Source organism: Macaca thibetana, chromosome 5, assembly GCF_024542745.1.
Source record: "Macaca thibetana thibetana isolate TM-01 chromosome 5, ASM2454274v1, whole genome shotgun sequence".
Taxonomy (NCBI): Eukaryota; Metazoa; Chordata; class Mammalia; order Primates; family Cercopithecidae; genus Macaca; species Macaca thibetana.
In genome coordinates, this window is record NC_065582.1 from 15,647,218 (window position 1) to 15,659,427 (window position 12,210).

Consider the following 12,210-nt stretch of genomic DNA (forward strand, 5'->3'; position numbering starts at 1 on the left):
AGGACATCAACAACATTTTTAAAAACAGGCTAGGTGCGGTGACTCATGCCTGTAATCCCAGCCCTTTGGGAGGCCAAGGCAGGTGGATCACCTGAGGTCAGGAGTTCAGGACCAGCATGGCCAACATGGTGAAACCCTGTCTCTATTAAAAATGCAAAAATTATCCAGGCATGATGGTGGGCACCTGTAATCCCAGCTACTTGGGAGGCTGAGGCAGGAGAATTGCTTGAACCTGGGAGGCAGAGGTGGCAGTGAGCCTAGAACACACCACTGCACTCCAGTCTGGGCAACAAGAGGAAGACTTCATCTCAAAAAAAAACAAGACAATATTTTAAATATTGCCTTTATCCTATGTTATCCATAATTTTCATCACAGAGTGCAGCCACAACAGCTAATAGTCAAAAGGAAATACGTCACCCACTGGTTTTCTTTGGTCTCATAATACATCTCACGATAGGTTTCCTTATATTAGTATCATATGCTAGAGATCTAACAAGGATGTCGTGGGGAAAAAAAAAGACAATTTTCTGAGATGTCATTTTCAAAAAGAAAAACATTTAATGAAAGGAAAACTGAAAGACTCTTAGAAGAAAAGAGATTGTGCCCGTGTTTACTTCACTAGGCCCTTGTACCTTTCCACATATTTTTCTCCACCAGTGACCTAAGTCTCAGTAGGGAACAGACCCCTTCTCATATTCATTTGCCCACCTTTACTCTGCTTTCATTCATAACTTTATCAACTTGCTACCTACTTCGTTCTTCCCATATTCTCTTCATCTTCCCCCCATGACTCTCTTAGACATAATGCTGGAGACACAACTGCCATAACTTCATTGGAGGTTAAAGTGTGTGCAAAGTGGCTGTTGGGTTAGTTTTGCTGATCCCATTTAGCTACCACTTAGAGGACGTGATGAACAAGATTTAAAGCTTGGTTTCTGGCAAAAATTCCAACCAAAAATCCTTGCTGGACTTGGGGGTGTAGGGAGCAGCATGAGTCCAAAAGCCAGGCTTGGAGCAAGCCATGGAAGATTGCAATTAGACCTAAAAGGATGATGGTAAGAAGTAGAAGGGTGAGGAATGGAAACTACTAAAGATGAGAATACCAGTAATAATAGCAATAACAATAATGACACTAAAATTCATGAACACTCATATGCTAAGTGCATTATCTCCCTAAGAACCCAGGACATCAGCAAATATTTTTAAAACAATGGCAATATTTTAAAAATACTTATCTACAACTTTCAAAAAATGCTTTGAATGTGGACAACAGATTATTTTATTTTGCTGATTGTTCAATAAACATGTGCTGAACAATGTTTTTTAAATATTGAACTTCTCTAGAGAAATCTTTTTTAAAAAACCCACTCATTGGACAAAATGGTTTAAAATTCCAAGGATTATCCTATCATTATTATTTCGATTGAAATACTTTGATGTGCTTCTTCATGTTAATACAAACAGGATACTGAAGTCATCTCATTTTCAAAAGTTTATTTCAAATTACTTAACTGGAAGATGCAGAAGTTGGTGGTGTGGTTTCTGGAAGTTACCATCTATCAACCTCTGCCTCTTCCAGGCACTCCTAGCTATGTCAGAATTCTCCCACCACAGTGACTTTGTGGTTGACTGCTGTGGTCACAAGGATCTGGACTAACTAGGGACATCTGGAAAAGGGGGTGTTTGACCAAGCTGAGAATTCCAGGATAATTACTGAGAAAGAATGAGTTAAATGCTCATTAATTCAGACAACATTTATCAGTCACCAACTTTCTGGAAGATTCTCCGTTATGCTCCCAGCCCTTCAATAACTGACACCTGTGTAGGAGAATTATAGCCTAGAAGGGAAGGGCTATGAGCCCTATGGCACCCTCCCAATAACCCCTTGAAAATAGTTCTAAAAAAAAATGTTGATTTTTCTACTGAGGGTCCAGCATTTTGTGTTTCAATTTTTCAATTTCTCTCTCTCTCTCTTTTTTTTAAGACAGGATCTCACTCTGTTGCCCAGGCTGGAGAGCAGTGGTGCAGTCTCAGCTCACTGCAGCCTCAACCTCTGTGGCTCGAGTAATTCTCTCACCTTAGCCTCCTAAGTAGCTGGTACTACAGGTTTGCATCATCACACCTGACTAATTTTTGTATTATTTGGTAGAGATGTGGTGATGGGGGGTAGGTTCACCATGTTGTCTAGGCTAGTCTCAAACTTCTGGTCTAAAGCTATCTGCCCACCTCGGCCTCCCAAAGTGCTGGGATTACAGGTATGAGCCACTGTGCCTCGCTATTTCAATTTCTCACAATTAAAGAAAGTTAGTTAGAAATTATCTAGAAAAAACGTAAGCTAATTTTCTGGACATATTATCTCTTTTTAATTTTTTCTTGGCAAACACATTGCTCTCATTATGTGCCAAGCACTGTTATAGTAACTTTTTAAAAATTAACTGATTATTTATTATAACAACCCTATGACGTATGTATGATTGCTATTTACCCCATTTTTAGATGAGAAAATTGAGACCCAGAGCTGGTAAGTAACCCACCAAGGTTTACATAGCTAGCAAGTGGGTAATCTTTCAGTAAGGTGATAAAAAAACAAAATAAATTATATCAAAATAAAAAGGAAAATAAACCATATTCCATGTCCAGAGACTAATTAAATTAGAATAGGATTCCTTAAAAATTGATAATGCCAGCTACAGTGAGACCAGAAGAATCAGTCCTGGTGTTCTATCACACAATAGAGTGACTATAGCAAACACCAATGTAGCATATACTTCAAGGTAGCTAGAAGAGAAGATTCTAAATATTATCACCACATGGAACTGATCAACATCTAAAGTGATAGATAAGGTCATTACCCTGATTTGGTCATTATATAATATATTAAAACATCACATTGTACCCCATGAATATTTGCAATTATTATGTGTCAATTATACACTTTAAAAATTAATTAATAAAATAAAATAAGTGGAATGATACTTCTAAAAATCTTGAAGTTCATACTTTAAATGAGTGAATTGTGTGGTATAGAAGTAATACCACAATAAAGCTGCTATTAAAAAAAGAAAAAAATATTTAATTTCATACTAATTCAGACAAAAGATAGCTAAGAATATGTGTAGCTGAAAAAAAATATGGTAAGATAAAATATTCCCAAAGAAAATTGGGCTATCCTATTACCACCTTCAGACTGGGTAAAGAGCAATAAATTAATCTAGGTGAATATACATTGGATGTATTTAAGTGTTTGACCTATGCAGCCTCTTTTGGGTAAAACATTTCTTCCCAAGCTCAAGTGATAAATACTACTGAGCTTTAGTTTCCACCCTTAAAAATATAGTAATAATGACAGTACCTATCTTGTAAGCTTATGAAAGGACTTCTCCCACGTGGTGGCATGGTGTCCAGATAGGATTCCTGAATACTCAAAGCAAATGCTCACCAATCAATACACCCCTCAAAATGGTCCTTATGCTTTGCTGTGAATAAAACATAGCTATAAAGAGAGAGAAGACTTCAATATCCACACAATTTAAAAGTAAATGCAAGCATGTAAATCAGTCAATATACCCAGGTAGAGCCAGTTTCCTTAACTTCCTCAGCCCACCAAAAAAGTTTACTTTTCTTAGGTTAGCAAACTGGCTTCCTTATTCCTCTGCTATCAGAGGTTTTAAAAATGTCAAAACTTCTATGTATCAATGCAATATGAGACAACGTGCTATTCAGTTTGGAGGACTTTATGGAACTCATTTATGTACTGACCTCTTGGTAAATAACTTATTAGATGAGAGATCGGGCTACAAAATAGAGAAACAATCAACCCAGGAATCACATCTGTGAGGAAAGCTCAAGCTTTAAACTTTATTATATTTTGAAATAGAAAATCAAAACCATTCACAAATCTGATTATGATGCATGAATAATATATTATAAATTATAATTACATATAATTATGTGATATTATTCACTATCTATTGAATAATAATCTACTAGTACCTAAAGAACAATAATTATTGATATTACCATATAGTTGTAATATATGACATAATGATAATTATAATCTGTATGATTACAAAGTATAGTAATAAATAAGCTCTAATTAACAAGCTTCACTTTGAGTAAGAGTTCTTAATTCCATTCACCTAGTATAGTTTAGGAGGCGAGGCTATAAACTGAATCCTCTAGTGGAACAATTAGAGGCTCCCTTGAGCTCACACCAAAGTGAATTTAATCTAGACCAAGACGCCTCAAGAATTATTGTATGAGCAGATTCAACTGACAACCCATGGACTCACAGGATTCCCCAAGCCCATGGAAATAAATTTTTAATGTTATGAAGCTGAGACTTCTCATCAGACTTTACCACTGGCTATGTAGAAAGACCAATTCATGAATTTCAGGTGGGATGTCTACCTTCTTTCTTGTGAATCCCCCTGCTACTTATTTCTGGTTCAACCTTAGGCCTTCAGAGAGATTCCCCTTTTGATTATGGTGCTTGTCCTCCAGTAATTTCAAATTCTAGGAGAGCAAAGACTATCTTGTTCACTAACAAACATAACTTTTTATCATACTGCCTGACACAAAGCATACATATAATGAGTATACATATAAATTCACATGCAAACACATAGATAGATATATGTATGTGCCTGTATGTATGCGTATCTGTATTGAGACATAGAGGGATAGTACGATGGATAGAAATGGAAGAAGTAAGCTGACTTACCTATTATAGAGGCCAATAAGAATGAGAAAATACTCTATGTTTAAGCGCTTCTCAAAATCTCATGTACATAAAAAAATATTTGGAGGATCTTGTTACATTACAGGTCTCTGGTCAATAGGCCTAGGCCAGAAACTATGATTGACATTCTGTAGATCTAACCAGCTCCTAGATGAGGCCAGTGCTGCTATTCCTCTGATCACACTCCAAATGGCAAAGCCCTAAATAACCTGGACCCAGGTGCTGGCCAAAAATGAGTAATTTAGCAATATATGCCTCAAAAACCATGCACTATGTAAGAGACAATAAGTTACTTCATGACAAGTACTATGATAAGTACCTTAGATAAATTTTCCCATTTGATCCCTTCTGCAACCTAGTAAATATTAGTATACAAATTTAATAATGTAGCGAGAAGGAAATTGAGACATAAAGAAGCTACATGGCTTTTGCATCTTATATCTAGCAGATATGCCTAACTCTAAAGCTATATTGCCTCTCAAACAGAGACTGGATCCTGAAATGCCAAGGTCTCCATACCCTAGAAAACAGCAAATAAGGAATGGCTTTTGGGATGATTATTAGTGGGTTCATATCTCTGGGTTAGAAGATTTTCAGTTGAGTTCACGTCCTAATTTAAAGGTCAGTATTCACAGTGGAAACAGCTAAGCCTTCAGGCAAACGTATCAGGGCTTAAAATCTTGTTCCGCTTGCTCCAAGCTGTGTGACCTAAGTCACCTCACCTTGCTGAATCCAGTTTCCTCATGTGTAAAAACAATGTTGCATCATATAGTTGCAAAGATTTGCTGATAAAATCATTTTACAGTGCGTAGCACATTGGTAATCATGGACTCGTAATTAAAATGATTCAGTATTTTTTTTTCAGCTACCTTACTTGATTTCCACTCAGTTGTGAAGTTGGTAGCACAGATTAATTATCTGCTCACAAAAGTAAATGCCACTGATTTTGGTGTGGCAAACACTTCTGGAAAGTATTGGTGACAGTCTCCTACAGTATATTCTGTGCTTTAATGTTGTCATTAATAAAAATGGATTTTCTACCTCTTGCTTCTTTGCAGAGACGGCCAAGATGAGATGAATATGTGAAGCTGAATATCTGAGACAGGTCTCAGTTAATTTAGAAAGCTTATTTTGCCATGGTTGAGGATGCATGCCCGTGACACAGCCTCAGGAGATTCTGATGACATGTGCCCAATGTGGTTGGGTCACATTTTGATTTTACACATTTTAGGGAGATATGAGACATCAGTCAATATATGTAAGATTTACACTGGTTTCGTCTGGAAAGGCGGGACAACTCTAGCAGAAAGGGGGCTTCCAAGTAACAGGTAGGTAACAGACAAACAGTTGCATTCTTCTGAGTTTCTGATTAGCCTTTTCAAAGGAGGCAATCAGAAATGTGTTTTACCTCAGTGAGGAGAGAGGCAGAATTGTCCTAAGCAGTTCCCAGCTTGACTTTTCCCTTTAGCTTAGTGACTTTTGGCGCCCCAAGATTTCTTTTCCTATTACATTTCCCCCCTCCTTTCCTTTTAAAAATATTTTGGAGAAAGCATTTTAAAAGAAAATGAGTCTCTGGTGTCAGGTTTTGTCTGATCTCTCATGGTTACAATGGTTTATTGCTAGATGGCTGGTCCCAAGCTATTAGGAAACCCCATTTTTAGAAGGTTGAGAAGTTGCATGTCCTATGAAGAGAAAATAGGGAGAAGAAGAGAGAAAAACAACATCAAACAAATAAACAATCCTGGAAAATCCATATAGGCCACATTCCTTGGAAGTCCATACATTAGTAGGCAGGTAGGACAGTGGCTTATGTAGGTAAATAGATTGCTATTACTTTCTTCTGAAGATTAAGTTGTCTAGTAGGTTCAGTTCATGGGGCTTTAAGAAAGCATAGCTACATCCTTGTGACTACTCATTAGCAAAAATGCAGGGGAAAAGAAAAAGAAAGAAGAAAAATTGAAAACATTATTTTGGAGACTTGAAGTCAGGAAAAATTAGAATTTAGTCCAAATTGTAGAAAACGGTAAAAACTGAAAAACATTAGGCAAGACTAGAATCTAACAACAGGTATACTATAGTTTTTGAAACATAATTTTTCTCTCTGCAGTTTCCCAGGTTTACTAAAGACAAATCATGGTAGGACCCATTTGCTTCATTATGCCTGGCCAGATTATTTGTATAAAGTGCAGCAAGAATAATTATTTTTCATACAGGCATTTTAAATTAACTTTGATGGGAGGGGCACAGTGGCTCATGCTTGTAATCCCAGCACTTTGGGAGGCTGAGGTAGGAAGATCACCTGAGATCAGGAGTTCAAGACCAGCCTGGCCAACATGGTGAAACCCTGTCTCTACTAAAAGTACAAAAATTAGCTGGATGTGGTAATGGGCACCTGTAGTGCCACTTACTTGGGAGACTGAGGCAGAAGAATTGCTTGAACCCAGGAGGCAGAAGTTGCAGAGAGCCAATATTGTTTCATTGCATTCCAGCCTGGGTGACAAGGGTAAAACTCCATCTCAATAAATAAATAAATAAATAAATAAGTAAATGGCTTTAAGGGAGGTTGTTCTATAGAAGGAATCTCAGATAAGATTTTTTTAAAGCCAAGCCCAGCCATGGATGTGTACCATCAAATATCTATGAGTTGGGTGAATTCTTCTCCTCTTGAGGTCCCAAGACAACTTGGGGCTCTTGGGTCTGTCAGAAAGTGACATTCTTTACTTACCATAGGTCAGGAATTCTCTACAGGGATGGCGTAGACAAGATATGAGGCCAGTTTTCCCAAGGGGGTTTTATTGGCTGTATAAGTAAAGTTTGATTCCTGAAAGTAAAGCACACCATTCCAGTCAAAGCTTTGGTAAAATAACCAGTTTCTCTAATTGTGTCCTGTTACAAATGAAAATAGATTCTTCTTGCACTCATGCAAATAACTATATTGCCATATATTAAGAATACTCATAAATGGTTTCTAAATTCTGGAGAAATAAGGTAGAGACAAACAAATATGCTCCAAATTTTGTTCATAGGAGTAGAGTATACTTAATTGTTAAAAGCTGTCAATAGCTCAAAAGAAACGTTTCTTTTACTCTGAAAAATAAAACATAGAACCAGTAACATTTTAAGGAAAAAGTAAAAAAGATTATTTCAGTCTTCTATTAGTTCAGTCCATGCAGTTAATTCCTGTTCTGCTTGATATTTATGAACATTTCAGCTTTCCATAAGTCCTGAAAGTTTTTTCTCTATTCTGATATCAGTCTCCAAAGTTATCAGAAACCTGCCTTCAAGAGTACCTGTCAGGGTTTTATAGCTGATTATAAAATCATCTTCTAAAGAGGACCAAAACAAGACAAAAATGTCCATGGATGACAAATATTTTAGGGCAGCCATAGTCAAAAGACATAATTGAGAAGGAAATTTGTTACCTCTGTGGCACACAATAATTTAACATAGCAATTATTATTACTGATAATGTACACTGAGTAATATCAGAATTATAGGAGTTTCCCATAATTTTGGAACATATACCAATAACACATTTATATAAATACAGCCCAAAGAAAAGCAAACACCATTTCATATTTAACAATGCTTCATATATAATATTGATAGCAAATAAGCCAAATTATGTCATTTTGGACGTTAGGGAATCTAATATCTTAAAGTATTAATTAGGTCAGAAAAAGACATAGTTTGTAATTTGCTTTTGGATAGTTTGTCAAATATCAAAGGTTTGAAACACTTAATATCACAAAATAGGATCACAGATCATTGTAAAATAAGTTATTCATTTAATCAAAGGGATAACTCAAGGATTTCAAAAAAAAGGTGGAAACCTTCATTATTTAAGAGAGGAGAGCGAATTTTCCACATAATTAGCCCTAATAAAAACAGCATGAAACCAATTAAATTAGGTTTCTGAAATTTTCTAAACAATCTATAAGATTTTAATCTTGACTATAAGATATAACTTCCATTAGCCTTTTATAACCTTTAGAACTTTTATTAAGGAGTTGGATAATGCTTCAAGAAAACCTTGTTAATCTGACACAGGGCATACACTGGTCTTGCATCAGTGTGCCTTTGACATTAATGGTTAACTTATAGAGAAACTGAACATAATTTTCTCTCAAAATTGGCCCTTACAATCCCACATGCCCACCTGTTCCACAATAGTCCCTGGGCCTTGAGCAGTTGAATAGCTTTAATTTCTGGCCCTGTGTCTCAGGAATGCAGTTTATTTTGATTGGCATCTTCTAGGTGCCTAAAGATGAGGCAATTGAAGCTTCATCTTCAATGTTTATGCTTTACCAGGATTTGGTCCCCTTTTTAGACCCAGGAGTCAAAGCCCTGTAAGTCGATGTCACAAGGACTTTAAAAGCACATACAGAAAGATCCACAGATGTAATAACCTTAATTTAAATTTTTTTTTTTTTACGCAGTTTTTTCTTTTTTTTCTCTTTTTTCTCTCTTTTTTTTTTTTTTTCCTTTTTGAGACAGAGTCTCACTCTGTCACCCAGACTGGAATACAATGGGCACAGTCTCAACTCACTGCAACCTCCACCTCCCAGGTTCAACCAATTCTCCTGCCTCAGCCTCCGGAGTAGCTGGGATTACAGGTGTGTGCCACCATGCCTGGCTAATTTTTGTATTTTTAGTAGAGATGGGGTTTCGCCATGTTGACCAGGTTGGTTGCAAACTCCTGACCTCAGGTGATCCTCCCACCTCGGCCTCACAAAGTGCTGGGATTACAGGCATGAGTCACCGCACCTGGCCTTAACTCAGTTTTTTTTTTTTTTTTTTTAAGGAAACTATACTTAATAAAAATGGCATAGGAATTATTTTGATAAAATGTAAAATCTGTCAGACCAGTTACCAAAAAGCAAAAGGAAAGACCTTCTGCAGTCCACAGGATATTATGTTGGAAGAAAACATTTCCTTTACACCCTTAAGAAACCATTGTTAACATCAGGACACAACAAATGGAACTTGAGGGGAAAAAAAACTTACATAAGCTGAAAATGAATTGAAGGAGAGCATTAATATTAATATTTTGTGCCTCTTAAAAGGGAAGAGAAACTGAAAACCACGAGATGCAATAAAAGTTGAACTTTGGTTTTAAAAAAATTACAGTATCTTATAATTTACTAAGAGTAAATCAATCCCTTCAGAAAATTTCACTTTTCTAATTATTTCTTTCATGTAAAAGTGTTTTTTACATCAAAACTAATCTCTAGAAAGAGCATTGTAATTTTCTTTTAATTATAGACAACATGATCATGTAAAAGTTTTCTGTTTTTTTATAAGCACTCTATGACTTACACAAACCATTCATGATATACTTGGAGTTTCTGGTTTGTCCTGAACATCTGTCTTTCTTAAACAACCAGTCATTTTATTCTAGGACTAAATTTACCATATAAGATTCTTTCTCATATAAAATTATTTTTCTTTAAGCTTTCTTACCAAAAAATACCTCCTTATTTCTACAACTTTCTTTACATCTCTTTTATTTCCTGGTTCCCTTTAACCTTGTTTTATACATACCATTCATATAAGCTTTGAAATACACAAAAATTGTTCACCTTTTTAAAAAGGACACATTTTCTTTTTAGAAAGAATGTTTTCCTACAGTATATTTTGGTTGGAAAATACCAAAATAATAAAATATCTATTATTTAATTTAACTTTAGATTCTAAATTATGATGAGTTTGTCTACATGTGTTTATCCCATTACATTTACCTATTTTACTCATTTATCTAGGTTGTTTATGAAAACTGCAATAGTCATAATTTACAGTTACAAAATTCACCATTGCAAAATTCTAACTGAGACAGTGAAAAAGATACGACCTAACTGACTCCATCTTGCTTTTAACCTCCAAGCTGTCCTTGTTCATTCCTGGACTTTTGGAGGAACTTACTTTATAGCTTGGCTTTGAAACAAAGATGATAACAACAACAAAATGAAGACCTTTTAAATACACACACATGCACATATACACACATGCATCTTGGATGTTAGCTTTTAATTAAGCTGACTTTTAACCATTGAGCTCCTTTAAAAAAATCTTTTGAATTCTCATTACCATGTTTCAGCTAGAACAAATTGGTGCTATTTCAGAAGTATCAAGTATCAAACCAGAAAGGGTTTGATTTAGGAACCAAATCCAGGCTGTCATGGTGGAAAAAAAGAAGGTAGAACCCTTAGCTATGGAAATGCAAAATGGGGCAATAGCAATTGCTCTTTCAGTTTGGCTTGGCTAGCAAAAAGGTGGCCTTGTTATGTAATAAAAAGCCCCTTAAGTATTCAAAAATTTTAAAAAAATTCTTTTTTTTCTTTTGCTGGCCATTTGTCTCCCCACACCACAACACCTTTTTTTTCTTTTCTCTCTTTTTTTTTTTTTGTGGGAATTTAGCCACTTCAGAGGTCTTGTTCCCCATAATTTGGAACTTTCCTTCAGATTTGATCAAATCAGATAGAGTTAATCGAACCCAATGGGGAAAAGACCCAAACAACAACAAAAAAAATAGTTAAGTAAAACAAATGATGGCACAACTTATACAGTTACTGAATGCTCTGATGGTGAGGAGAAATTAAGTCCAGCTGGTTGTTCATCTTCACTTTGGCCAAGAAAAATCCCAATTCTTGGCCGGGTGCGGTGGCTCAAGCCTGTAATCCCAGCACTTTGGGAGGCCAAGGTGGGTGGATCACGAGGTCAGGAGATCGAGACCATCCTGGCTAACACAGTGAAACCCCGTCTCTACTAAAAAAATACAAAAAAACTAGCCGGGCGAGGTGGTGGGCGCCTGTAGTCCCAGCTACTCGGGAGGCTGAGGCAGGAGAATGGCCTGAACCCGGGAGGCGGAGCTTGCAGTGAGCTGAGATCCGGCCACTGCACTCCAGCAAGGGGGACAGAGTGAGACTCCGTCTCAAAAAAAAAAAAAAAAAAAAAAAAAAAAAGAAAAATCCCAATTCAGTTACTTACCTAGGGACAGGTCTCAGGCTAAAACTGCTCTCTACTAACCTAGAAGCAGGAAAATCTCAAATTCATCTTACCTGTTGGAAGTGAGTTCAAACTCCATAAAGGAGTTACCTGCCTTCCATCGTCATGGAAGCAGAAAAAACTTGCCTTTCTTGTGTTGGAAGCAAGTAAAACTCCAAAACAATTAGTTGTATGGCAAAATAAACTTTAGATCTCGACCAAATTTTAGGAGATCAAGGATTCTCTGGAGGGGTGCTTCCAGGTCTCAGCACATTCTTCTGTTGGTTTGAGCCATAAAGATAGCTCAAGCTGGTACCAAGCACCAATAGGAGATTTCTCAAAGGTCAGGGGCACCTCCATGCAGAATCCCTTTGTGGTCACCCAAATAAGAACCCCAAATATCTGAGACAGGTATCAGTTAATTTAGAAAGTTTATTTTGCCAGGGTTGAGGATGTGTGCCCATAACGCAGCCTCAGGAGGTCC

General features: G+C 36.5%; 1 long non-coding RNA gene across 5 annotated transcripts in view; it reads right to left on the minus strand.

Moving 5' to 3' along the window:
• Nucleotides 1–12,210, minus strand: part of LOC126955655 (uncharacterized) — a 66,070-nt gene that overhangs the window by 37,681 nt on the left and 16,179 nt on the right. For all 5 annotated transcript variants that reach the window (XR_007726018.1, XR_007726017.1, XR_007726015.1 and 2 more), the window contains 2 exons: nucleotides 7,468–7,563; nucleotides 3,354–3,477 (listed from right to left, as the gene is read on the minus strand). This is a non-coding gene — a long non-coding RNA (uncharacterized LOC126955655). The remainder of the gene's footprint in view (nucleotides 1–3,353; nucleotides 3,478–7,467; nucleotides 7,564–12,210) is intronic.